At 42.8% G+C, this 27,192-nt stretch overlaps 1 long non-coding RNA gene across 1 annotated transcript in view; it reads right to left on the bottom strand.

Annotated features, from left to right (window-relative positions):
- Positions 1-471: 471 nt before the first annotated feature.
- The window catches only part of LOC309634343, a 71,791-nt gene continuing 45,070 nt past the window's right edge, over positions 472-27,192 (bottom strand). The window contains exon 2 of the long non-coding RNA XR_014248001.1: positions 472-1,120. This is a non-coding gene — a long non-coding RNA (uncharacterized lncRNA). The remainder of the gene's footprint in view (positions 1,121-27,192) is intronic.

The following is a 27,192-nucleotide window of genomic DNA, read 5'->3' as shown; positions in this document are numbered from 1 at the left end:
TGGAATTTCATACTTTTACATGTACCTGTCCAGTTTTCCCAGCACCACTTATTGAAGAGGCTGTCTTTTCTCCACTGTATATGCTTGCCACCTTTATCAAAGATAAGGTGACCATATGTGCATGGGTTTATCTCTGGGCTTTCTATCCTGTTCCATTGATCTATGTTTCTGTTTTTGTGCCAGTACCATACTGTCTTGATTACTGTAGCTTTGTAGTATAGTCTGAAGTCAGGGAGCCTGATTCCTCCAGCTCCGTTTTTCGTTCTCAAGATTGCTTTGGCTATTCGGGGTCTTTTGTGTTTCCATACAAATTGTGAAATTTTTTGTTCTAGTTCTGTGAAAAATGCCAGTGGTAGTTTGATAGGGATTGCATTGAATCTGTAGATTGCTTTGGGTAGTAGAGTCATTTTCACAATGTTGATTCTTCCAATCCAAGAACATGGTATATCTCTCCATCTATTTGTATCATCTTTTTTTTTTTTAAACATCTTTATTGAAGTATAATTGCCTTACAATGGTGTGTTAGCTTCTGCTTTATAACAAAGTGAATCAGTTATACATATACAATATGTTCCCATTTCTCTTCCCTCTTGCATCTCCCTCCCTCCCACCCTCCCTATCCCACCCCTCTAGGTGGTCACAAAGCACCGAGCTGATCTCCCTGTGCTATGCGGCTGCTTCCCACTAGCTATCTATTTTACATTTGGTAGTGTATATATGTCCATGACACTCTCTTACCCTGTCACATCTCACCCCACCCCCTCCCCATATCCTCAAGTCCATTCTCTAATAGGTCTGTGTCTTTATTCCCGTCTTGCCACTAGGTTCTTCATGGACTTTTTTTTTTTTTTTCCTTAGATTCCTTATATATGTGTTAGCATACTGTATTTGTTTTTCTCTTTCTGACTTACTTCACTCTGTATGACAGACTCTAACTCCATCCACCTCATTACAAATACCTCCATTTCATTTCTTTTTATAGCTGAGTAATATTCCATTGTATATATGTGCCACATCTTCTTTATCCATTCATCTGTCGATGGACATTTAGGTTGCTTCCATGTCCTGGCTATTGTAAATAGAGCTGCAATGAACATTGTGGTACATGACACTTTTTGACCTATGGTTTTCTCAGGGTATATGCCCAGTAGTGGGATTGCTGGGTCGTATGGTAGTTCTATTTGTAGTTTTTTAAGGAACCTCCATACTGTTCTCCATAGTGGCTGTATCAATTTACATTCCCACCAACAGTGCAAGAGTGTTCCCTTTCCTCCACACCCTCTCCAGCATTTATTGTTTCTAGATTTTTTGATGATGGCCATTCTGACCGGTGTGAGATGATATCTCATTGTAGTTTTGATTTGCATTTCTCTAATGATTAATGATGTTGAGCATTCTTTCATGTGTCTGTAGGCCATCTGTATATCTTCTTTGGAGAAATGTCTATTTAGGTCTTCTGCCCATTTTTGGATTGGATTGTTCGTTTTTTTGTTATTGAGCTGCATGAGCTGCTTGTAAATCTTGGAGATTAATCCTTTGTCAGTTGCTTCATTTGCAAATATTTTCTCCCATTCTGAGGGTTGTCTTTTGGTCTTGTTTATGGTTTCCTTTGCTGTGCAAAAGCTTTTAAGTTTCATTAGGTCCCATTTGTTTATTTGTGTTCTTATTTCCATTTCTCTGGGAGCTGGGTCAAAAAGAATCTTGCTGTGATGTATGTCATAGAGTGTTCTGCCTATGTTTTCCTCTAAGAGTTTGATAGTGTCTGCCCTTACACTTAGGTCTTTAATCCATTTTGAGTTTATTTTTGTGCATGGTGTCAGGGAGTGTTCTAATTTCATACTTTTACATGTACCTGTCCAATTTTCCCAGCACCACTTATTGAAGAGGCTGTCTTTTCTCCACTGTATATGCTTGCCTCCTTTATCAAAGATAAGGTGACCATATGTGTGTGGGTTTATCTCTGGGCTTTCTATCCTATTCCATTGATCTATATTTCTGTTTTTGTGCCAGTACCAAACTGTCTTGATTACTGAAGCTTTGTAATATAGTCTGAAGTCAGGGAGCCTGATTCCCCCAGCTCCATTTTTCGTTCTCAAGATTGCTTTGGCTATTCGGGGTCTTTTGTGTTTCCATACAAATTGTATAATTTTTTGTTCTAGTTCTGTGAAAAATGCCACTGGTAGTTTGATAAGGATTGCATTGAATCTGTAGATTGCTTTGGGTAGTAGAGTCATTTTCACAATGTTGATTCTTCCAATCCAGGAACATGGTATATCTTTCCATCTATTTGTATCATCTTTAATTTCTTTCATCAGTGCCTTATAATTTTCTGCATACAGGTCTTTTGTCTCCTTAGGTAGGTTTATTCCTAGATATTTTATTCTTTTTGTTGCAGTGGTAAACGGGAGTGTTTTCTTAATTTCACTTTCAGATTTTTCATCATTAGTATATAGAAATGCAAGAGATTTCTGTGCATTAATTTTGTATCCTGCTACTTTACCAAATTCATTGATTAGCTCTAGGAGTTTTCTGGTAGCATCTTTAGGATTCTCTATGTATAGTATCATGTCATCTGCAAATAGTGACAGCTTTACTTCTTCTTTTCCGATTTGGATTCCTTTTATTTCTTTGTCTTCTCTGATTGCTGTGGCTAACACTTCCAAAACTATGTTGAATAATAGTGGTGAGAGTGGGCAACCTTGTCTTGTTCCTGATCTTAGTGGAAATGGTTTCAGTTTTTCACCATTGAGGACAATGTTGGCTGTGGGTTTGTCATATATGGCCTTTATTATGTTGAGGAAAGTTCCCTCTATGGCTACTTTCTGCAGGGCTTTTATCATAAATGGGTGTTGAATTTTGTCGAAAGCTTTCTCTGCATCTATTGAGATGATCATATGGTTTTTCTCCTTCAATTTGTTAATATGGTGTATCACATTGATTGATTTGCGTATATTGAAGAATCCTTGCATTCCTGGATAAACCCCACTTGATCATGGTGTATGATCCTTTTAATGTGCTGTTGGATTCTGTTTGCGAGTATTTTCTTGAGGATTTTTGCATCTATGTTCATCAGTGATATTGGCCGGTAGTTTTCTTTCTTTGTGACATCTTTGTCTGGTTTTGGTATCAGGGTGATGGTGGCCTCGTAGAATGAGTTTGGGAGTGTTCCTCCCTCTGAAATATTTTGGAAGAGTTTGAGAAGGATAGGTGTTAGCTCTTCTCTAAATGTTTGATAGAATTCACCTGTGAAGCCATCTGGTCCTGGGCTTTTGTTTGTTGGAAGGTTTTTAATCACAGTTTCAATTTCAGTGCTTGTGATTGGTCTGTTCATATTTTCTATTTCTTCCTGATTCAGTCTCGGCAGGTTGTGCATTTCTAAGAATTTGTCCATTTCTTCCAGGTTGTCCATTTTATTGGCATAGAGTTCCTTGTAGTAATCTGTCATGATCCTTTGTATTTCTGCAGTGTCAGTGGTTACTTCTTCTGTTTCATTTCTAATTCTATTGATTTGAGTCTTCTCCCTTTTTCTCTTGATGCGTCTGGCTAATGGTTTATCAATTTTGTTTATCTTCTCAAAGAACCAGCTTTTTGTTTTATTGATCTTTGCTATCATTTCCTTCATTTCTTTTTCATTTATTTCTGATCTGATCTTTATGATTTCTTTCCTTCTGCTAACTTGGGGTTTTTTTTTGTTCTTCTTTCTCTAATTGCTTTAGGTGCAAAGTTAGGTTGTTCATTTGAGATGTTTCCTGTTTCTTAAGGTAGGACTGTATTGCTGTAAACTTCCCATTAGGACTGCTTTTGCTGCATCCCATAGGTTTTGGGTCGTCGTGTCTCCATTGTCATTTGTTTCTAGGTATTTTTTGATTTCCTCTTTGATTTCTTCAGTGATCACTTCGTTATTAAGTAGTGTATTGTTTATCCTCCATTTGTTTGTATTTTTTACAGATCTTTTCCTGTAATTGATATCTCGTCTCATAGCGTTGTGGTCAGAAAAGATACTTGATACGATTTCAATTTTCTTAAATTTACCAAGGCTTGATTTGTGACCCAAGATATGATCTATCCTGGAGAATGTTCCATGAGCACTTGAGAAAAATGTGTATTTTGTTGTTTTTGGATGGAATGTCCTATAAATATCAATTAAGTCCATCTTGTTTAATGTATGATTTAAAGCTTGTGTTTCCTTATTTATTTTCATTTTGGATGACCTTTCCATTGGTGAAAGTGGGGTGTTAAAGTCCCCTACTATGATTTTGTTACTGTCGATTTCCCCTTTTATGGCTGTTAGTATTTGCCTTATGTATTGAGGTGCTCCTATGTTGGGTGCATAAATATTTACAATTATTATATCTTCTTCTTGGATCAATCCCTTGATCATTATGTAGTGTCCTTCTTTGTCTCTTGTAATAATCTTTATTTTAATGTTTATTTTGTCTGATATGAGTATTGCTACTCCAGCTTTCTTCTGATTTCCATTTGCATGGAATATCTTTTTGCATCCCCTGACTTTCAGTCCGTATGTGTCCCTAGGTCTGAAGTGGGTCTCTTGTAGACAACATATATACGGGTTTTGTTTTTGTATCCATTCAGCCAGTCTGTGTCTTTTGGTGGGAGCATTTAATCCATTTACATTTAAGGTAATTATCGATATGTATGTTCCTATTCCCATTTTCTTAATTGTTTTGGGTTTGTTATTGTAGGTGTTTTCCTTCTCTTGTGTTCCTTGCCTAGAGAAGTTCCTTTAGCATTTGTTGTAAAGCTGGTTTGGTGGTGCTGAACTCTCTCAGCTTTTGCTTGTCTGTAAAGGTTTTAATTTCTCCATCAAATCTGAAGGAGATACTTGCTGGGTAATCTTGGTTGTAGGTTTTTCTCCTTCATCACTTTAAATATGTCCTGCCACTCCCTTCTGGCTTGCAGAGTTTCTGCTGAAAAATCAGCTGTTAACCTTATGGGGATTCCCTTGTGTGTTACTTGTTGTTTTTCCCTTGCTGCTTTTAATATGTTTTCTTTGTATTTAATTTTTGATAGTTTGATTAATATGTGTCTTGGTGTGTTTCTCCTTGGATTTACCCTGTTTGGGACTCTCTGTGCTTCCTGGACGTGATTAACTATTTCCTTTCCCATATTAGGGAAGTTTTCAAATATAATCTCTTCAAATATTTTCTCAGTGCCTTTCTTTTTCTCTTCTTCTTCTGGGACCCCTGTAATTCAAATGTTGGTGCGTTTAATGTTGTTCCAGAGGTCTCTGAGACTGTTCTCAGTTCTTTTCATTCTTTTTTCTTTATTCTGCTCTGCAGTAGTTATTTCCACTATTTTATCTTCCAGGTCACTTATTTCTTCTTCTGCCTCAGCTATTCTGCTATTGATCCCTTCTAGAGTATTTTTAATTTCATTTATTGTGTTGTTCATCATTGCTTGTTTCCTCTTTAGTCCTTCTAGGTCCTTGTTAAATGTTTCTTACATTTTCTGTGTTCTATTTCCAAGATTTTGGATCATCTTTACTATCATTATTCTGAATTCTTTTTCAGGTAGCCTGCCTATGTCCTCTTCATTTGTTAGGTCTGGTGTGTTTTTACCTTACTCCTTCATCTGCTGTGTGTTTTTCTGTCTTTTCATTTTGCTGATCTTACTGTGTTTGGGGTCTCCTTTTCACAGGTTGCAGGTTCCTAGTTCCCATTGTTTTTGGTGTCTGTCCCCAGTGGCTAAGGTTGATTCAGTGGGTTGTGTAGGTTTCCTGGTGGAGGGGAGTAGTGCCTGTGTTCTGGTGGATGAGGCTGGATCTTGTCTTTCTGGTGGGCAGGTCCACATCTGGTGGTGTTTTGGGATGTCTGTGGCCTTATTATGGTTTTAGACAGCCTCTCTGCTAATGGATGGGGCTGTGTTCCTGTCTTGCTAGTATTTTGGCATAGGGTGTCCAGCACTGTAGCTTGCTGGTCGTTGAGTGAAGCTGGGTCTTGGTGTTGAGATGGAGATCTCTGGGAGATTTTTGTCATTTGTTATTACGTGGAGCTCTAAGGTCTCTTGTGGATCAGTGTCCTGAAGTTGGCTTTCCCACCTCAGTGGCACAGCCCTGACGCCTGGCTGGAGCACCAAGAGCCTGTCCTCCACATGGCTCAGAATAAAAGGGAGAAAAAATAGAAAGAAAGAAAGAAAGATGGGGGTAAAATAAAATAAAGATAAAATAAAATAAAGTTATTAAAATAAAAAAAATTATTAAAAATTTTTTTAAAGTAAAAAGAAAAACAAAAAAACAAAAAAAAAAACCCAAAACGGATGGACAGAACCCTAGGACAAATGGTTAAAGCAAAGCTATACAGACAAAATCTAACACGGAAGCATACACATACACACTCACAAAAAGAGGAAAAGGGGAGAAAATAATCTATCTTGCTCCCAAAGTCCACCACTTCAATTTGGGATGATTCGTTGTCTATTCAGGTATTCCACAGATGCAGGGCACATCAAGTTGACTGTGGAGATTTCATCCGCTTCTCCTGAGGCTGCTGGGAGAAATTTCCCTTTCTCTTCTTTGTTCGCACAGCTCCTGGGATTCAGCTTTGGATTTGAACCTGCCTCTGTGTGTAGGTCGCCTGAGGATGTCTGTTCTTCGCTCAGACCGGACAGGGTTAAAGGGGCAGCTGATTTGGTGGCTCTGGCTCACTCAGGCCCGGGGGGAGGGAGGGGTACAGATGCGGGCGAACCTGCGGCGGCAGAGGCTGGCGTGACGTTGCTCCAGCCTGAGGCACGCCGTGCGTTCTCCCGGGGAAGTTGTCGCTGGATCACGGGACCCTGGCAGTGGCGGGCTGCACAGGCTCCCGGGAGGAGAGGTGGGGATAGTGACCTGTGCTCACACACAGGCTTCTTGGTGGCGGCAGCAGCAGCCTTGGCGTCTCATGCCCGTATCTGGGGTCCGCGTTGATAGCCGCAGCTCGCGCCCGTCTCTGGAGCTCCTTTAAGCAGCGCTCTTAATCCCCGCTCCTCGCGCACCAGGAAACAAAGGGGCAAGTAAAAGTCTCTTGTCTCTTCGGCAGCTCCAGACTTTTCCCGGACTCCCTCCCGGCTAGCTGTGGTGCGCTAACCCCTTCAGGCTGTGTTCATGCTGCCAACCCCAGTCCTCTCCCTGGGATCCGACTGAAGCCCGAGCCTCAGCTCCCAACCCCCCCGCCCGCCCCAGCGGGTGAGCAGACAAGCCTCTCAGGCTGGTGAGTGCTGGTCGGCACCGATCCTCTGTGCGGGAATCTCTCCGCTTTGCCCTCCGCACCCCTGTTGCTGTGCTCTCCTCCGTGGCTCTGAAGCTTCCCCCCTCTGCCACCCGCAGTCTCCGCCCGTGAAGGGGCTTCTAGTGTGTGGAAACCTTTCCTCCTTCACAGCTCCCTCCCACTGGTGCAGGTCCCGTCCCTATTCTTTTGTCTCTGTTTTTCCTTTTTTCTTTTGCCCTACCCAGGTACGTGGGGAGTTTCTTGCCTTTGGGGAGGTCTGAAGTCTTCTGCCAGCGTTCAGTGGGTGTTCTATAGGAGCAGTTCCACGTGTAGATGTATTTCTGATGTATCTGTGGGGAGGAAGGTGATCTCAGCATCTTACTCTTCCGCCATCTTCTCAAAAATCTCCAATCTTTTGTTGGTGGGCACTTGAGTTGCTTCTATGTCTTGGTTATTGTAAATAGTGCTGCTATGAACATTGGGGTGCATGTGTCTTTTTGAATTAGAATTTTCATTTTTTCTGGATATATACCTAGGAGTTGAATTGCTGGATCGTTTGTAGTTCTATTTTTAGTTTTTAAGGAAACTCCATACTCTTTTCTATAGTGGCTGCACCAATTTACATTCCCATCTACAGTGTACAATTCCCTTTTCTCCCCATCCTCTCTAGCATTTATTATTTATAGACTTTTTGATGATATCCATTATCTTTGGCCACTTCTTAAAAAGGCATCAGGTAATATATCCTTATGCTTCTTGGAGTAATGAGATTTCTCAGCCAGTTTCCTGCACATAGGTGGTTGGGGCACAAGGATTGTTTTATGTCTCAAAATAAATGCTTTTTTTTTTTTTAGCACAGGTTGATGACCTCTTTTAATAATATGACTCTGACAAAAATCTTACTCAATTTAACTTTCTTTCCAACTTGATTCCAGTCAGCTCCATGTGTCAACAGACATGCCCGTGGTAACTAGAAATAAATTTCCTCCCATACACTTACCTTTCTCTCATCTTATGTCATTCAGAATATAATCAGGAGACAAAACCACACCATTAATTTAAACATATATATATATGTTGTTATGTAAGAAAAAGAGAGTTAAATACTGAAAGGGTAAAAGAGTGCTAGAACAAGGAGTGTGGTGCGCTAAAATAGGACTGTGCTGTAGTGATCAGATGGTGTCCTCCCCAGAGCATCTTACTTTCAATGAACTTATTCAGACAAATAATTGGTTATGGTTGCAGTGCTTTCTTTTTGTGTTGGCTGAGGTAAACTGGCCAGATCATGCCCACACAAGTTATATTTAAAGGATGGAAATTAATTGGAATTGCGTACAGAAGACTTTAATTATTCCAGGAAGTAAAAAGCACTGTATTTGGGTATTTAAACATATTCACTCTTGATAGTTTTTTGTTCTGTTTATTGGAAAGAAATATTGGTGATATTTCTAGAATAATGGCATGAGGAGCTTATCAAATCCTCTTCCTGAAAAGCAATGATAAAACTGGACAAAATTATCAAAAGCAACAATTCCAGGACTCTAAAAACTGACTATGGTGTCAGTAAATTGAGAAGTGCTTATTGAAGTAAAAACAAAAATAACAAAAAAAACCCCTACTAAACCTTGAGCAATAACAGTGGGAGTCTGTGGCATTATTGCCTGTGTCAGTTCTTACCACCACCCCCTTCCCTGGTTCCATGAGCAACAGTAGTTCTGCCAGGGTGGGGCAAGCTGTGAAAATCAGAAGTTTACTGCTGAAGAGGTCTGACTTGATTTGGAACAGAACTCTAGATACCCAATACCTTTGGTCATTGTCAGAAAGCAATTTTGGTGGAAACCAATGAGGAATGGCAACATTGCAGGTAGTATGAAGTCATGATGTTAGTTGAGGTTAACAGCAGACTGGCAGACTAACCAAAAATTTAACAGAAAAATCCCCAAAATGAGACCACTAGAGTGGGCCATAATAAACTCCCACATGTCCTTGGTGGTCTGGATGTGTGAACACATGTGTAAGGCTGCATACATGCTGGGAAAAAGTTGGAGACAACCTTAGCTATCTACACATTCCTGGCTGAATGTAAGTTTATGTGCAGGCATGGGGGAGACAGGGTGGTGTCCAATAGAAAATAAAAGCTAGAAAGACTAGCAAAAGCTAGCAAACTTGAATTCTGAATACATTCTGCAACCCACATACAGATACATTGGGAAAGGATGGAAACCTTACTGATGGAAAGTTTTTTAGTGTAAACGTATTCAATTGACTGCTAAGCTATGCTGACACAGGGTTAACCCCTAAAAAGACAGGGTTACCTAAAAATAAGAATTTTAAAAATTAAAAATCTGAACAGAGACATCAGCAGGGAGACAGATATCATATAATTAATTTAGGTATATTTTTGAAAAGAAGAAACAGCCACAAATCTGAGAGGTAGGAGGAGGCATATCAGAATACAGAATTGCTGTAATATTTTTTCTAAAATGCTTAATTTTCAACAAAAAACATTAGGAGACAAGAAATTGAAACCCATAAAATAGAAACTGCATGGGCTCTAGATATTGGACTTAGCAGACGAAAACTTGAAAACATCTATTATAAATATGTCTAAAAAAAAAGAGAAGGGAACCATGTTTAAAGAATTTAAGAAAAGTATGATGGTAATGACCCACTGAATAGAAAATATTAATAAAAGGATAGCAATTATTTTAAAAAAGAACCAAGTAGAAAGTCTGTAGTTGAAGGTTTCAAAAATGAAAATTTTTAAATTCACTAATTTCAACAGAAGATTCAAGATGACAGAAGGAAGAATAAATGAACTTGAAGATAGATTAATAGGAATTATCCAATCTGAAAAATGGAAAGAGAAATAAATGAAGAAAAATGAACAGACTCTCAGAGAGTCATCAGACATATTAATATATGCATAATGGGAATCCCAGAAGGAAAGCAGAGGAAGAAATGGGTAAAAAAAATTTTAAGAAACAATAGCCAAAATTTTTTCAAATTTGATGAAAAATAATAATATAATAAAACCACAATGAGGCATCACCTCACACTGGTCAGAATGGCCATCATCAAAAAATCTACAAACAATAAATGCTGGAGAGGGTGTGGAGAAAAGGGAACCCTCTTGCACTGTTGGTGGGAATGTAAATTGATACAGCCACTATGGAGAACAGTATGGAGATTCCTTAAAAAACTAAAAATAGAAACTACCACATGACCCAGCAATCCCACTACTGGGCACATACCCTAAGAAAACTGTAATTCAAAAAGAGACATGTACCACAATGTTCACTGTAGCACTATTTACAATAGCCAGGACATGGAAGCAACCTAATTGTCCATCGACAGGTGAATGCATAAAGAAGATGTGGCACATATACACAATGGAATATCACTCAGCTATAAAAAAGAAATGAAATTGAGTTATTTCTGAGAGGTGAATGGACTTAGAGTCTGTCATACAGAGTGAAGTAAGTCAGAAAGAGAAAAACAAACATTGTATGCTAACACATATATATGGAATCCAAAAAAAAAAATGGTTCTGATGAACTTACGAGCAGGACAGGAATAATGACACAGACATAGAGAATGGACTTGAGGACACGGGGTGGGAAGGGTACGCTGGGATGAAGTGAGAGAGTAGCACGGACATATATACACTACCAAACGTAAAATAGATAGCTAGTGGGAAGCAGCTGCATAGCACAGGGAGATCAGCTAGGTGCTTTGTGACCACCTAGAGGGGTGAGATAGGGAGAGTGAGAAGGAGGCACAAGAGGGAGGGGATATGGGGATATATGTATACATATAGCTGATTCAATTTTTTATATAGCAGAAACTAACAAAACATTGTAAAGCAATTATACTCCAATAAAGATGTTAAAAAAATTAATCTAAAATTCAAGAGACCCAACATACACCAAGTAGGATCAAAGAAATCTGTATCTGGACATATCAAATCAAAGATAAAGACCAAGAGAGAATCTTGAAAGCAGCAGGAGAAAAAAGACTTATCTTACATAAAGGAACAACATTCCAATTAATAGCTGGCTTCTCATTAGAAAAAAAAAAAAAATGGAGGACAGTGAGATAAAATACTCAAAGTGCTAAAAGGAAAAATCTGTCAACCAAGAATTCCATACCCAGTCAAACTATCCTTCAAAATGAAGTTGAAATAAGGGTATTTTCAGATTAACAAAGACTGAGATAATTCATGGCTGGCAATCTTGCCTTATAAGAAATACTAAAGAAAGTCTTTCCATATGAAAGAAAAGGATATAGGATGTTAAATCAAATTTACAGGGGGAAATAAAGAGCAAGGAAATGGTAAATATAAGGGTAACTGTAAAAGACTGCATAAATATATTTCCCTATCCTTTACTAACTGAATTAAAAAGGTTAAAGAATGTATAAAGTTTAAATTAAAATATTGTATTGATGATATATCATAGAGATGTAATAAAAATGACAATAACAGCACAAAGGAGGGAAAGTTAATGGAACTATATTGGATGAGTTTCTCTATTACCAAACTTAATAATCTAAAGTAGATTCGGGTAAATTAAGATGCACAGTGTAATGATTATAGCAACTATGATGGTTAATCTTTGTGTCAATTTTACTGCACTACAGGGTGCCCAGATTAAACATTATTTCTGGGTGTGTCTGTGAGGGTGTTTCTGGATGAAATCAGCATTTGAATCGGTGGACTCAGTAGACTGCCCTCCCCAGGGTGGGTGAGCATCATCCAACCTGTTGAGGGCCTGAATGGAACAAAAGGCAGAAGAAGGAAGAATTTGCCTTTTTTTCTTTCTTATTTGCCTGGTTGAGTTGGGACATTGGTCTTCTTCTGCCCCTAGACTGGGATTTACACCATTGCCTCCCCTGGTTCTTAGACCTTCAGACTCAGGCTGAAATTATACCACCGGTTTTCCTGGGTCTCCAGCTTGCAGATGGCAGATCATGGGACTTCTCCATCTCCATAATCATGTGAGTCAACCCCTCATAATAAAAATCAATCTCTCTCTCTCCCTCTTCTCTCCCTCTCTCCTGATTCCTATTGGTTCGGTTTCTCTGGAGAACCCCAACTAATACAGCAACCACTATGTAAGTAACTGAAAATACAGCTACAAAATCAACAAAGGAATTAGTAGGGCACAATAAAAAAATGTATATAGTGGAAAAGAAAGAAGTAGAGAAGTGAAAGTGTTACCGACCAGGGTTCTTGCCCTCCTTAATCAATAGAAAATGATAAGAGGCCAGACAAGAAATTCAAGCAAGGCTTTATTGGAGCCCCTGCTGCAGCAAGGGGGGAGCCAGAACAAACAACAGTTTCCCTTGTTAACCTGCTCCCTGAGGGGGGGGCGAGCTGGTTCCTTATATGGGGGTGAGGGTAAGGGTGTGTCCAGGGGTTGGGCCAGAGGGGTGGCTTAGGTGGTTTGCCCACCCCTTTGTGATGTTGTGTGCAGGGGGCATGCACAGTACCCTGTTTTTGCTCCCAACCCCCTGTTTTTTCTCCTGGCTCTTCAGAAGTGGCATTTGGGCTTTTTTGGTCTTTTTGTATTTTTTGTCCATAATTTGTCCCAACTGAGCATGCACGCAGTAATTTTTAGTCCTTATCGTTTCTTTGTATTTCTTGGCTTGAGGAAATGTTTGTCCAGATGCAAACACTGCAGCACTGCTGCAAAGGGTCCCAGGTCCCAGCCTGTCTCATTTCCCTCTGAGAGACTCTACACCCTTATTCTTAAGGGGTGAGGGGCCAAAGGTCTCTTCTTTTGAAACGTCTTCCTGCTGGACAGGGTCTGCAGACCCTAGCCTACCCTAGAGGTATAGAAATCCTTTGCTGACTGTTCCAAGGACCTGTAGGGAGCTGGGCCACTCTCCACTGGAATGGGCTGAATTCCTTGAGCCCTCATGAGTCTTCCTTCAAACTGTTAGAGCCTAGAAGACACAAACTTAACCAAAAAGTTAAACAGACAAGGGCTAGAAAGAACAACAATAGCCACTAAAGGGTCTGGAAAGGGAAGGAACCAGGTTAACTTTGGGAGGGCTTCTTTCTTTCTTCTTCTTCTTTTTTAACTGTTGACCAGACAGTGGAGGCAATATCGCCCCTGTTGAAATTGTGAAGCCACTCTGCCTGGGTGTATATTTCCTTAATATTAACTGTTACCTGTCCTGTCACATTGGTCCATGTGTAACAGGAAGTATTAGTTAACCAAGTGCAGCAGGAAGTATTAGTTATCACACAAGCTCCATCTTGTTCTGCAAGACAAAAGCCAGACAATTGTCAAGAACTGCATCAGCCAAGGAAAAAACAGAGGTTCCAAGTCTTGTTAAGGCTTCAAATAGGAGTCCAACCCACTACATCATTTTACTTACCTGTTGATGGTGCCTATCTTTTGAATAGGTATCTCAGATTTTCCACTGACTCAGAGGTGTATTGTTCTTCGGTTGTGACCTGTGGGGTTTCTGGAGGTAAAACTTTAGTCTGGACAAATATACGCAACTAGATATATATCCCTTGAAGTTTGACAGCAGTAGGGGTGGCTAAAATTACTTTATAAGGACCCTTTCATCTTGGCAATTGTTGGTCTTTGGGGCACCCCCCTTTCCATGTTTTAAGAAGAACTTAGTCCCCAGGGTTTATTTGTGAAGGAACTGCTCCTTCCTCTGTATCTTTAGTGGGAGCTGACAGTGCCTTGTGAGCATAATCCTGGATTGCCTTCTGAACTTGTTCTAGATTAATAATATATCTCAGGGTCAGGTTCACTTCTTCGTCTGATAGAACATCAGTAGTAAGAAAAGGCCTCCCATAGGTCATTTCAAATGGGCTAAGCCTCAGACCACTCCTGGGGGCTACACAGACCCTGAAGAGTACAATAGGAAGCAAGCTGGTCCAGGGTTCATGAGTTTCTTGGCAGACCTTTGCTAAGGTTTTCTTTATTTTTTAAAAAATATTTATTTATTTACTTATTTGTTTCTTTATTTATTTGGCTGTGCTGGGTCTTAGTTGCTGCCTATGGGATCTTTGCTGTGGCATGCAGGATCTTTAGTTTTGCGGCATGCGGGAATCTCTTAGATGTGGCATGCGGGATCTAGTTCCCCAGCCAGGGATTGAACCCAGGCCTGCTGCATTGGGAGCAAGGAGTCTCAACCACTGGACCACCAGGGAAATGCCACTAAAGTTTTCTTTAAAGTATTGTTCATTTTCTCTACCTTCCCTGAAGACTGAGGGTGCCGAGAAGTGGCTTGTAGTCTATCCCTAGGGCCGTTGTGAGCCCCTGTGTGATTTTGGCTATAAAAGAGGGCCCGTTATCACTCTGGAGGGACTTTGGAAATCCAAACTGAGGAATTATTTCTTCTAAAAGGGACTTACACACTTCCATGGCCTTTTCAGATCGGGTGGGGAAGGCTTCAACCCATCCTGTGAAAGTATCAACAGACACCAGAAGATATTTATATCCTGATCGTGAGGGCATTTGCGTGAAATCTAACTGCCAGTCTTCCCTCAGGCATGTCCCCCGGCATTGAATTGGCCTGAGTAACGAAGTGGGGAGTAGATAGGTCTGTGGGTTATTAGGGGCACATAAATTCCAGGCAAGCCTTACTTGTTTTATTGTTCTTTTAAGCTCCTTCCCTGAAAAAGCCTTTTGCATCAAGTCCCATAGTGCACCCCTCCCATAGTGGGTGGCATCATGTAAGCTCTTAGTGAGTTTCCATTGTTGGGCCTCAGGGATTAGCACCCTATCCTCCTTTCTATACCAGCCTGTGCTTCCTTGCTCATAGCTCCATTTCTCAGAATTTTCTTGTTCCTGTGGGGAATAGTGGGGGAGCTAGGGAGTTCAGGGAGCCAATCACTAGGGCCATAACTTGTTCAGGTTCCTGCAATCGAGCTGTCTGTTTTGCAATTTGATCAGCTTTGCTGTTCCCTTGGCTAACAAAAGGCCCCTCCCTGTGATGGCCCCTACAGTGGACTACTGCTACCTAGGTCGGGAGCTGCACTGTTTCTAAAAGAGTCAAAATCAAATCTTTATGTTTTAGGGGGGAACTTCTAGCGATTACCATTCCTCTTTCTTTCCAAATGGCAGCATAAGCATGGAACACATGGAACCCATACTTAAAGTCAGTAAAAATATTTAATTTCTTATCCTTCCCTAATTGCAAACTCTCGTTAAGGCAATTAGTTCAGCCTTTTGGGCTGATGTCTGGGGTGGCAGGGCCTTGGCTTCTATGACTTCATCTAGGCTAACTATGGCATACACCACCTTTCAGTTTACCATTTCTACAAAACTGCTCCCATCAGTAAATCATTCGACCTCAGGGCTGTCTAGAGGCTCATCTAGAAGATCAGACCTACTGGAGTAAGTTTGTTCTATGGTCTCTATACACTGATGCAATAAGTCTCCACTCTTGACCACTGGAAGCAGAGTTTATGGGTTTGGGGTTTGGCACACCTTTAAGGTAATGTTGGGGGTGTCCATTAGGAGGGCCTGTTATTTTGTTAACCTTCCTCCAGTCAACCAATGTCCTTTGACTTCCAGCACAGATTGTACCTGATGAGAGGTTAACACATCTAAATGTTGTCCCAGGGTGAGCTTGGAAGACCCATTAACTAACAGGGCTGTGGCTGCTACTGCCCGCAGGCAGCTTGGCCATCCCAGGGCCACTGAGTCCAGTTGTTTTGAAAAGTAAGCCCCTGTCCTCTGATCTGGTCCCAGCTTTTGGGTCAGGACTCCTAGTGCTATCCCTGACTTCTCGTGAATGTATAGGGTAAAGGGTTGGTCCAAATTTGGAAGCTCCAGTGCTGGTGCTCTACTTAATTCAGTCCTTAGAGCCTCAAAGGCCCACTAGTGGTCCTTATTCCATTGAAGGGGTTCTCTTTCTTCTCCCTTTAGAGCCTCATAGAGGGGTTTTGCTATAAGGCCATAATTTGGAATCCAGACACAACAGAACACAGCCATCCTGAGAAAGCCTCGAAGTTGCCTCTTTGCGGTTGGAGATGGTAATGCACTAATTGCTGTTTTTTGATCTATGGCCAGGGCTTGTGCCCCTGGGGTCAAAACAAATCCTAAATATTGAACCCACTGCTGTGAGATCTGAGCCTTTGTTGGAGAGACTTTATATCGCCTTTCTGCCAGAAAATTTAGGACCCTAATGGTATTTTGATCTGAATCTTGTTCGGTCTCACTACTTATCAATAAATCATCAACATATTGCAGCAGAGTTCCCTTCTCAAGGCTCAGTTCCCTCAGTTCCCTTGCTAACGTGTTTCCAAAAGATGGGGGCTGTCCCAAATCGCTGAGGAAGCACTGTTCACGTATACTGGGTGGCCTCCAGGGTGTCAGGGTCCCTCCATTCAAAGGCAAAAAGGTATTGAGACTCAGGATGTAGAGGAATACAGAAAAGTGCATCTTTGAGGTCCAAAACAGAGAAATACTGGGTGCTCCCTGGCACTTGGGTGAGGAAGGTGTATGTGTTTGGCACCAATGGGTGAATAGGGATGAGTGCCTCATTCACTGCTTGTAAGTCTTGCACAAACCAAAACTCCCCATTAGGCTTCTGAATGGGGAGGATCGGGGTGTTGCAAGGGGATTGGCAGGGCCTAATGAGTCTGTGTTTTAGGAACTTGCTGAGCAGCAGTTGGATTCCCCTCAGGGCCTCAGGCTTTAAAAGATCTTTTCCAGGGGTATTTTTCCCCAGGCTTTAACTTTATGTTTATTGGGGGAACAGGTTTTGCCCTTCCTGGCACTGAGGTATCCCAAACTGCAGGATCTACTTGTTCCCTAATTTCTTGGGGAATGTCTTGGGGAATATTTTGATGACCAGCAGGTGGGTCATCTGGGGCTACTAACAGATGCATTCTCTGCTTGAATTCTCTACCTCCTAAGAATATACTAGCTCTTAACTTATTTAGCAAATCTCTTCTGAGGAGGAGGACAGGGCATTCTGGCATATACAAAAAGGAGTGAATAATAATAATGGGCCTGACTCTGTGGGCAAGGGGAGATGTAAATCACCTTACCTTTGGCTGTCTATCAACTCCTGTCACAGTACAGTCTCTGTTGGAGAGGGGGGCAGCTGGCCAAGTCAGAACAGAGCAGGTGGCTCCAGTGTCTACAAGAAATTCAGTTCTCCTACCTGCCACATCGAGGTTGACCCGAGGCTCTGCTGGAGTGATGAGGATGGATCGAGTGGGATCTGGAGCTGGGAAGGCACTCAGACCCCATCAGTTGGTGTGCAGGAATCTCTCATTGGAGAGAATTGTAAGGACCTGGGGCCAGTCAAGTTTGCCCCTTGGGTGTCTCACAGGAAAGCGCTCAGGACATTCCCCCTTCCAGTGCCCCGCCTTCCAACAAAAGGCATACTTGTTCGAGCCCAGGCAGCTTCTTGGCAGTCTGTCCAGGCTTCTTGGCCCTCCAGCGTCCCTTCGAGATGGTGGGTGGATCAGAGCAGCCAAAAGTTGTGTTTTCTTTTTTAGCCTCTTATCCTTATTGGACTCCTCCATTAAGTCGCGGTTGTTATAGACCTTGAAAGCCTCCTCTACCAAGGTTGACAGTGGGGTTTGGGGCCCAGACTCAAGCTTTTGTAATTTTCTCTTGATAATCAGGAGTAGCCTGGGTGATAAAATTCATGGCCAATAGTGTCCTCCCTTCTGCGGACTCAGGGTCTGTACTGGTGTACTTCCTGAATGCCTCTGTCACTCGGCTCAGGAAGACTGTTGGGTTTTCATCTTTTTCCTTTGCAACTTCTCAGACCTTATCATAATTTACAGGCTTCACCATACACCTTTTCAGTCCTTCTGATAGACAAGTCATATAATGCCTCATCCTAGCCTGGCCTACCTGATCTTCATAGTCCCAGTGTGGGTCATGTTCTGGGACTGGATCCCCACCCACCTGAAAAATTTGGCGGTGTGGATTGGTGGCCAATAGGCCATCTGAGTGTTACCTGGCCTTTCTCAGTATACGCTCCCTTTCATCTGGGGTGCAACAGTAGGCCAGAATAACCATGATGTCCTGCCAGGTGAGAGAGAATGTCAACCCCAGCCTGATAAATTCGTCCCTAAACTTGTCAGGGTCCTCTGAGATCCTGTCAAAATTCTCCTTACAAATTCCTAAGTCTCTCATTGAGAAGGGGACATGCACTCCAGTAGTGCTTCAGTTTCCATCAGCTGATTCCTGAAGGGGTAAAGGCCTTGTGGGGCAGAGGTGGGGGCTAACTTTGAACCTGATCCTGGGCGACAGGAAGTTCCACTACGAGTTACCCTGGAGGGACTAGTCTCTCCCTCCTGGGGCGACGGAGGATATAAAGGGACATAAGGAGGCAGAGATTGGGATTGGTCAGAGGGACCCGGAGAAGTAGGTGGCTCCGGAGGAGTAGGTGGCTCCGGGGAAGCAGGTGAAGCTTGGTTTCCCCCCTGAGAGTCGGAGAAAGCTAGAAGGGGATCATTTAAAATGTCGGGAGTGTTTCTGATTCCCCAGGCTTTTGATTACAGGAGACCCATAGAGCGGGGTTTTGGTAAAGGACCATGAAGGTTTATTTTGGGGGGTGGGGGCAGCCCCATGTGGTTTGTGGGATTTTAGTTCCCCGACCAGGGATCGAACACATGCCCTCAGCAGTGACAGCTCAGAATTCTAACCACTGGACCACCAGGGAATTCCCAGGACCATGAAGGCTTGAACATAGGGAGCCTCAGTCCATTTTCCTGTCCTGCAACAGCAGAGATCCAATTGCAACACGGTATTATAGAGACCCATTTTCAGACCATTTTTCTCCATTCCCCGACTTATACAAGGGCCAGGCAATGTTACAATAGAGTTTAAACGTTTCCCTTTTCAGCCCGTCTATTTTGAAAGTTTCCAATTTTTAAGGATACTCTCCAGAGGTGTTTCTTCTGGCTTAGAAGAGGATCATCCCATGTTGAATAACATGCAACCGAGAAAAAGTGCTCCTAGAAATGAAGTCCAGTGTCCCAGAGACATTTACCAGGAGGCTTTTGTCCTATAACATTTCCCTATGCTGGGGGTACTCCTCGAGTTTGAGCATCTATAAAACCTAGGATGTGGGCTGCTTGGAAGTGGCCACCCAATAGGTGATCTGTAACAAGGTATGGGCTGCCAAGGCCTTGAGTGAAAGGGGTCCTAGAGGTGCAAAAAAGGAACTCCTGGAGGAATTGGAGTTGGGTGCAATGGAAAATGCCATTGGGGTCAGGACCTAAGGGCCTACGTTGGGAGTATTCCCACAGGGGATTTTTTTTGGACATAAAATAAGGTGAGAGACTAGACAGCAGAAAAACCTAAAACCCTTTCCCCTCTCTGTTTGACAGCTATGATAAAACTGGGGAGAGCCTGATGATTCCATCTGACACAGGCAACAATGAGTTTAGACAATGTTTCCCATGTAATTTAACACACCAAATGACCCCAATTAGTTTAGGATCTCTCTTTGGGAGGCTCCAGGGGCCCCATGAAGCATCCCAAAGTTAACTGGAAGTCAAAAGAATTTCAATTAGAATTTGATATTTGGGAAATCTGTCAAAAATTTCCAAAAGTTTTAAAACATCCAGTCAAATAGAATCATAGGCTGCTGTGAAACAATTATTCCTTGAGCTAAGGTGAAAAAAAAAAAAAAAGGATTCCAAAAGTAAATGCAGATCACTTAAAGGCACAGAAACTCACACAATCTGTTATCAAAAGGAGCATTCGAGGAAATCTTTGTTCTCTTATGAGAGAAAGAAACCAAATCCAGTCTTATATCAGCCTACCCTTGATAAAATCCGGTTACCTAATTAAATTTAATCCAACCTTAGAAAATTCCAACCACATAAAAAATTCTCTTCTCAGTGTTCCTTTTCTGCAAATCTTCTGTAACTTTGTGTAGCCATATTTTGTCCCTTCTTTTTTCCATTCAGAAATAACCAGCTGTAGGACAAAATCACATTTTTCCATTTAACAAAATACATTTCCATTCCACATACCTTCTTTTCTGAAAGCACACATCCTACCTTCCTTATGTCACAATGAAATGTCTTTTACATTAGCATTCCCTGGTTGGAATATCCCATAAACTCTTGGGAAGATCCCATGTATCTTCCCAAAGCACAATTTCTTTCCTTAATGTGATGTAAGATATGTGTCTAATAAACCCAAACATCCTTACTTTCGCTCTCACAAGAAAACAAAAGTAGGTAAATTTAGACCTGTTTAGCAATTGATGTTCCAATATTTCATCTTATTTGAAACGGCCTGGATACTCAATGGATTCCTATCCTTTAACTTAATTTAGTTTCAAGTTACCAAAATTTGGAGGGACTGTTCTAGATGGACATTTTGAAAACATGATTATTCCCATTGAGTTTACTAAAAAGCTCTTATCCAGTTATATTTACTTAAAAGTTTAATCATATCAGGTTATTTTCCTTGCTAACAGATTTTATCACAGAAACAATATGCACTTATTGACTTCCAGTAACCCTAGGTACGATAGAAGTATTATACTTAAGGTTGATAATACAGACAGGTCTCTATTAATTAAACCCACAAGCTTAAGCCACAGAAGTTAATTTTTACAAAATCAGAGATCTCTTAGCTTTCCTGCTTGAATTTAAAAAGGTCTCTTTTTTTCCCTCAGTCTGGGGACTACAGATGGATCAGGGAGTCCCTGAGAGTCCAGGCAGAATAGTTACATTGCAAAGGCAGAGGAGAGAGGTGCAAGCCCCTCTCTTCTTTTTTTGTTCTTTAAAATCCCACTAAGTAACCCAAGGCTGGAGTCGAGTCTCAGACAATGTGGGATCCATTTGTATTTCAGGGTTTAAGAGCTTCACCATGCCCACAATGTTAGCAGAGACTTGTAGGAGCAGTTGGACAGACAAAACTCATAAAACAAAGATACCAATGACAAAAACTTAGACACAAACAAGAAGTTTTCAGGATAAAGGGGATGGGAGTGCAGGTATAAGGACCAAGGCAGAGGTAAAGGGAGGAGGGACAGAAAAGACTGTAAAAGAGAAAGAGAAAGAGAAAGAGAGAGATTGCCATTTCAACCTGACCCTGCAGCTGTCTCTTCAGGCACCAACCTGCAAGCTTTCAGAAAGGGCCACTGAAGGAGGGTGCACCCCGTCCACTGCCCACCGGGGTGATCGAGCCTGGAAACCAGACAGTTGTATTTCATCTGTAGGAACCTAACCCACAGGTGGGACTCTCACCCATGCATACACCAGTTTATAGAAATCTGCTGTAGCACTGCAGCAAAGGGTCCCAGGTCCCAGCCTGTCTCAAAAGTGGGGGGAAAGATAAGAGACATACAGAAAACAAATACCAAAGTGGAAAATGTAATTCCAACCATATCAATAATCACATTGAATGTGAATAGATGAAACAAAGTTAAAGACAAAGATTGATAGACCATATTTGAAAAGCAAGGTCCTTAAAGTATAGTCTCTAAGAAGTGGAGGAAAGAAAGGTGGGAAGGAAAGAAGGGAAAAAGAAAAAAAAGAAGGTAGGAGAGAAAGAAGAAATTAAAGGCACCCAACTTTAAATGGCAGAATTAGAACTTTTATTACAGAGGACATGATCCTATGTGTTAGAAAACACCAATGATCCCACCAAAACAAAATACAACAAAACAAAACAGACTAGAATGAATAAACAAGTTTAAGAAGGTCACAGGAAACATTTCTTATAAAAATAAATTTCATTTCTATATACTGAGTACAAAAATATGAAAAGGAAATTAACAAAATGATTTCATTCACAGTAGCATGGAAAAGAATAAAATACTTAGAAATAAATTTAATAAAGAGCTGCAAGATCTGTACACTGAAAACTACAAAACATTGCTGAGAGAAATTAAAGATCTATATAAACAGAAACATTTCTTTTTCATAGATCAGGAGACTTCATATTATCAAGAAAGCAATTCTCGGACTTCCCTGGTGGTGCAGTGGTTAAGAATCCTCCTGCCAATGCAGGGGACACAGGTTCGAGCTCTGGTCCAGGAACATCCCACATGTCCCGGAGCAACTAAGCCCATGAGGCACAACTACAAGCCAGCGCTCTAAAGACGGTGAGCCACAGCTACTGAGCCGTGTGCCACAACTACTAAAGCCCACGTGCCTAGAGCCCATGCTCCACAACAAGAGAAGCCACCACAGTGAGAAGCCTGCACGTTGCAACCAAGAGTAGCCCCCACTCACCACAACTAGAGAAAGCCCACACGCAGCAACGAAGACACAAAGCAACCAAAATTAGATAAATAAATAAATAAATTTTTAAGTAAAAAAAAGAAAGCAATTCTCCTCAAATTGATCTATAAATTCAATGCAGTCCCTGTGAATATTCTAGCAGGCTCTTTTTGTGTAGAATTTGACAGCTGATCCTAAAATTCATATGGAAATGCAAAAGATGCAGAATAGCCTAAACAGTTTGGCAAAAGAATAAAGCTGGAGAACTTTCACCACCTGACGTCAAATTTTACTATAATACGTATTAATCTAGACAGTGGGTTTCAGGCACAAGGAAAGGAATACAGTACAATGGCACAGAATTAAGGGTACAGAAATAAAACAATTTTTATTATGAATTGATTTTCAACAGAGGTCACAAGACAATTCAATACAAGAAAGACTAACCTTTCTTTTTTTAACCAAGGAAAGGTGCAGGGATAAATGGATATCCACAGGAAAAACCCAAAGCAAAGAAACAGAAACTTACATCACACTAGACAAAAATGAACTAAAACTTGATCACAGATCCACATGTAAGAAACAACCCCTAACATTTCTCAAAGAAAACATAGAAGAAACTCTTCATGATCTATTAGATATAACATCAAAAACATGATCCATACAAGAAAAGATTAGTAAATTAGACTTCATCAAAATTAAAAACTTTTGTTCTTTGAGCACCACTGTTGAAAGAATGAATAAACAAGCTACAGACTTGGAGAAAATCTTGCAAATCACATATCTGATAAAGAACGGGATCTTGCCGTTTGCAACAACATGGATGGACCATGAGGGTATTATGTTAAGTGAAGTACGTCAGACAAAGGCAAGTACTGTATGATTACACTTATATATGCAATCTAAAAAATAAAACAAATGAAGAAACCTAACAAAACAGAGACAGAGTTATAGATACAGAGAACAAACAGGTGCTTGCCAGACGGGAGAGTGTTGGGGGAAAGAAAGCAACAGGTGAGGGAGATGAAGAGGTACAAAATTCCAGTTGCAAAATAAATGAGTATGAAATGTACACTGTGGGGAATATAGTCAATAATTATGTGATATATTTGTATGGTGACATATCATAACTATACTTACCATTTTGAAATGTACAGAAATAACCAATCACTATGTTGTGTAACAGGAACTAACATAGCATTTCATTGTACATCAATTCTACTTCAAAAACAAACAAATTCATAGGAAAGGAGATCGGATTTGTGGTTACCAGAGGCCGGAGATTGGGGGAGGGAGAACTGGTTAGCTGCAGTCAAAGGTACAAACTCCCAGTTATGCGATAAATAAGTACTAGGGATGTAATGGACAACATGATAAATATAATTAACACTGCCGTATGTTATACATGACAGTTGATAGAGTAAATCCTAAGAGTTCTCATCACAAGGAAAAATTTTTTTTTCCATTTCTTTAATTTTGTATCTATGTGGGATGATGGATGTTCACTAAATTTATTCTGATGATCATTTCATGATGCATGGAAGTCAAATCATTATGCTATACACCTTAAGCTTAAAAAAATTAAAAAAAAGAAAGAATGGACCTCAGTTAATATTAATGTCTCAATATTGGCTCACTAGTTGTGATAAATGTGCCATAGTAATATAAGATCTTAATATTAGGGGAAAGTGGGTGAGGGGGATCTTGGAACTCCTTGTACTGTCTTTGCAACTTTTTCATAAATCTAAAACAAAAAGTTTATTTAAATATAAATAAATAAATAAATTTTAAAAAATGTACAGAAAATCATTGAATTGTCCCTTGTATAATAATAAGTGAACTTCATGGTATATAAATTATATCTTAGTAGAGTTGTTTAAAAGGTTATGAAGAAGGTCAGGGTGGGCTGAGGGCTGGGCTGAGGCGGGGTCAGGGCAAGGTCAGGCAGGGCCAGGCTGGGGTCAGGCGGGAGTCAGCAACCCTGGCAATGGGCACGGAGGCGTGGATCGCCCAAGGCCGAGGCCAGCCTGTGGCCCTTCTCTGGCTGCTGCTGCTGCCCGTGGCCACCCTGGAGTTGCGAGGGTCCCCGGCCACGGCCACGGCCGCCCCCGGCTGGGCTCCAGGCGCGGGCGGAGCGGTGGAGGGCAGCGCTCCGACTCCGGAAGCGCAGCGGTTGGCCCCGGGAGCCACAGGTGAGTTGGGGCCTCTGTTGAGGGCGGAAACGGCCTAAACTGCAGGGCCTGAGGGGGCCGGCTGTGACCAGGGCCTGGGTGCCCTGAGTCACTGAATTTCATCTTTTCTCTGCCCTGGCCAGCAACCGGGCAGCCCAGAGACCCCCTCAACACAGGTGGGTCACCGACTCCCCACTGTGGAGCCTCTGGGTGGGAAGTGCCTCTGTGGGACTGTGGGACCTCTGTGGGACTGTGGAAGTGGGGACATAGCAGGGTCTGACCCTGAGGCTGGGTGGCTGGGTGGAGGAAAGCACCAGGACTGATGAACGAGTGGCCCTGAGTCCAGGGCCGCGGGTCTCATTCCCCTCCGTGAGGCCCTGGGAGCGCAGGCCCTAGACCAAGATGCCCGCTCTCAGGGGGCCTGGGCACACCCCCTGCCCTCCCAGGTGTGAGTCCTAGAGCCAGGGCTGTCTTCATTAGCCCACTCCCTCTTCTTTTAGAAATGTAGGATCCTGAGTCAGAGAGGGGGAATGACTTTCCCCAGCTCACACAGCACCACAGACTGCAAATCTCCCTCCCTAAGACACCGGGGTGACATGGAGGAGGCACAGGCCCTAAGAAGCCATGATCTTGAGCAAGTAATGTGGGCAACTTCTGAGACCTTTAGCTCTTTGATCTACAAGAGTAGGCATTGAGGTGTGCTAGTTGAGGGAAATAAGGTCTGTGACGTGCCCAGCCCTTGGCAGCCTCACTCGGGGATGTCCTTCTCCCTGGAGATGCTGCTGTGAGCTGCTGTGGCTACCTTAGGTCCCCCCTTGCCCCATCCCACCAGACCTCTGGGTCCTCATCCCCACAGGGCTTGCTCTGTCCAGTTCTCAGGGGCAGCCAGTGAAAGTAGAGTCCAGGTAGCGCTGTCATTTTGGCTAGGCCACTGGACGCTTGGCCTTGGTTTTCCCATCTATGAAGTGGACGGGGCCTTCCTGGTAGTGGCATTTGGGGTACTACTAGTGTCTCTATCGTAGGTGGCAGGGGAGTCTCCACAGTGTGCGGGAAGCCCAAGGTGATGGGGAAGATCTACGGTGGCCAGGACGTGGCGGTTGGCCAGTGGCCATGGCAGGCCAGCTTGCAGTACCAGGGCTCGCACGTCTGTGGAGCTGTCCTCATTAACTCTCACTGGGTCGTTTCCACTGCCCACTGCTTTCTGAAGTAAGTCCTCCTTCCAGGGTGCCAGCACAGGCACTGGCAGGCAGGGGGGACATGGGGGAAGAGGAGAAGAGGGGTGATGGGCACCCCACGTCAGCTCCTCTGGGCTTTTCTCTGGGGTAGTCTGTGGCCTTCAGGTGCATGTCATTCCTGCCTTTGGCCTGTGTACCCTCCACCTGGACTGGCCTCCTTGCTCACCTGCTCAGACCCGCCTCATGCTCTGCCATCAGCCCCTGTGCCTGTCCTTCAACACAGATGTGCCTCAGGAGAGTGGCAGTGTCCGTCCTGGCTGCCGTGCGGTGTGGACCCATCTCCGATCACAGCTTCCTCTGAACGTCCCCACATTTCCAGGTGTCAGATTCTAGGCGGGGACCTGGGGCCGCGTGTCTGGCCAGCAGCTGGGCAATTCTTCTTATTCCTCCTGCACAACTGTGTGCCCAGGAGGAGTCATGGCCGCCGGTGGGCGTTGTGGGGAGCCACGGTGCCAGGCTGCATAGGAGGGAATTGGGGCTCCCTGGGAGAGTGACATTGCTGCTCAAGGGTCTAATTCCCCTGGCCGTCCTGGGCCTGGCTCAGTGCCTGGGTCTGAACAGATGCGGAGGGGTCCCCAGGGAGTTGGGGCATCACAGCCCAGGTCTGGGAGCTGGAACTTTCGGAGCTTAGAGTCCTATTGGCGCCTACTCCATACGACGATCCATGCAAGCCCCTTTGTGACATCAGGGGTGGCAAGTCCCCACCTCACCCTGTCTCCATCCTGTCACAAGAGAAGGCCCAACATGGGTGAGAAGGGCAGATGCATGGGCTGGGGGTTCCGGAGAAGGGCTATGCAGAGCGAGGGGCTTGCTGGAGGGGAAGGGTTTGGGCAAGGGGACCATGAGGGGGTCTCCAGGTGGATGAGCCGTGCAAACAGTCAGGGAGGTGGGGAGTTTCAGCACCTGTGTTCAGGGAACAAGGCAAGGCTCTGTTTCCTGCACTCATTTGCTCATTTATTTAACAAATCTTTTGTGAGTCCTTATAACTAAGTGGAGAAGCAGCCCTTGGGCAGGAAGGTGTTTAAAGAAAGGAGAGGTCAGGAAGAGTGTGGGGCCAGAAGGTGGACTGTAGGGAGTCTTGGGAAGGGTAAAGTTAGAGCTGGGATTGAGCCAGAACTCCTCCTGTGTACAATCAAAGACCTTCATTTGATACGCCACCAACGATCTTTCCAGCACAAGGATTCAATGCTCCTCTGATTCTAGTGTGTGATGGAGAAGCCGTGTGTCTGAGGTTGTAAGTAGAATAGCAATTAGCCCCAAGAAAGAAGGACTCCTGAACGCTAGAAATGGGGAGATAAAAGCTGTCTAGCATCATGTGGGGTAGAGGCCTGTGGGCAGTTAGATGAGGATGCAGGGAAAGAGCTAGCCCACACGCAGAGATGACGGTGACAATG

The sequence above is a fragment of the Balaenoptera borealis genome (genome assembly GCF_965194805.1).
Source record: "Balaenoptera borealis genome assembly, chromosome: 8".
Classification (NCBI taxonomy): domain Eukaryota; kingdom Metazoa; phylum Chordata; class Mammalia; order Artiodactyla; family Balaenopteridae; genus Balaenoptera; species Balaenoptera borealis.
Note: the sequence above shows the minus strand (reverse complement) of the source record. Positions and strands in the feature narration are given on the sequence as shown.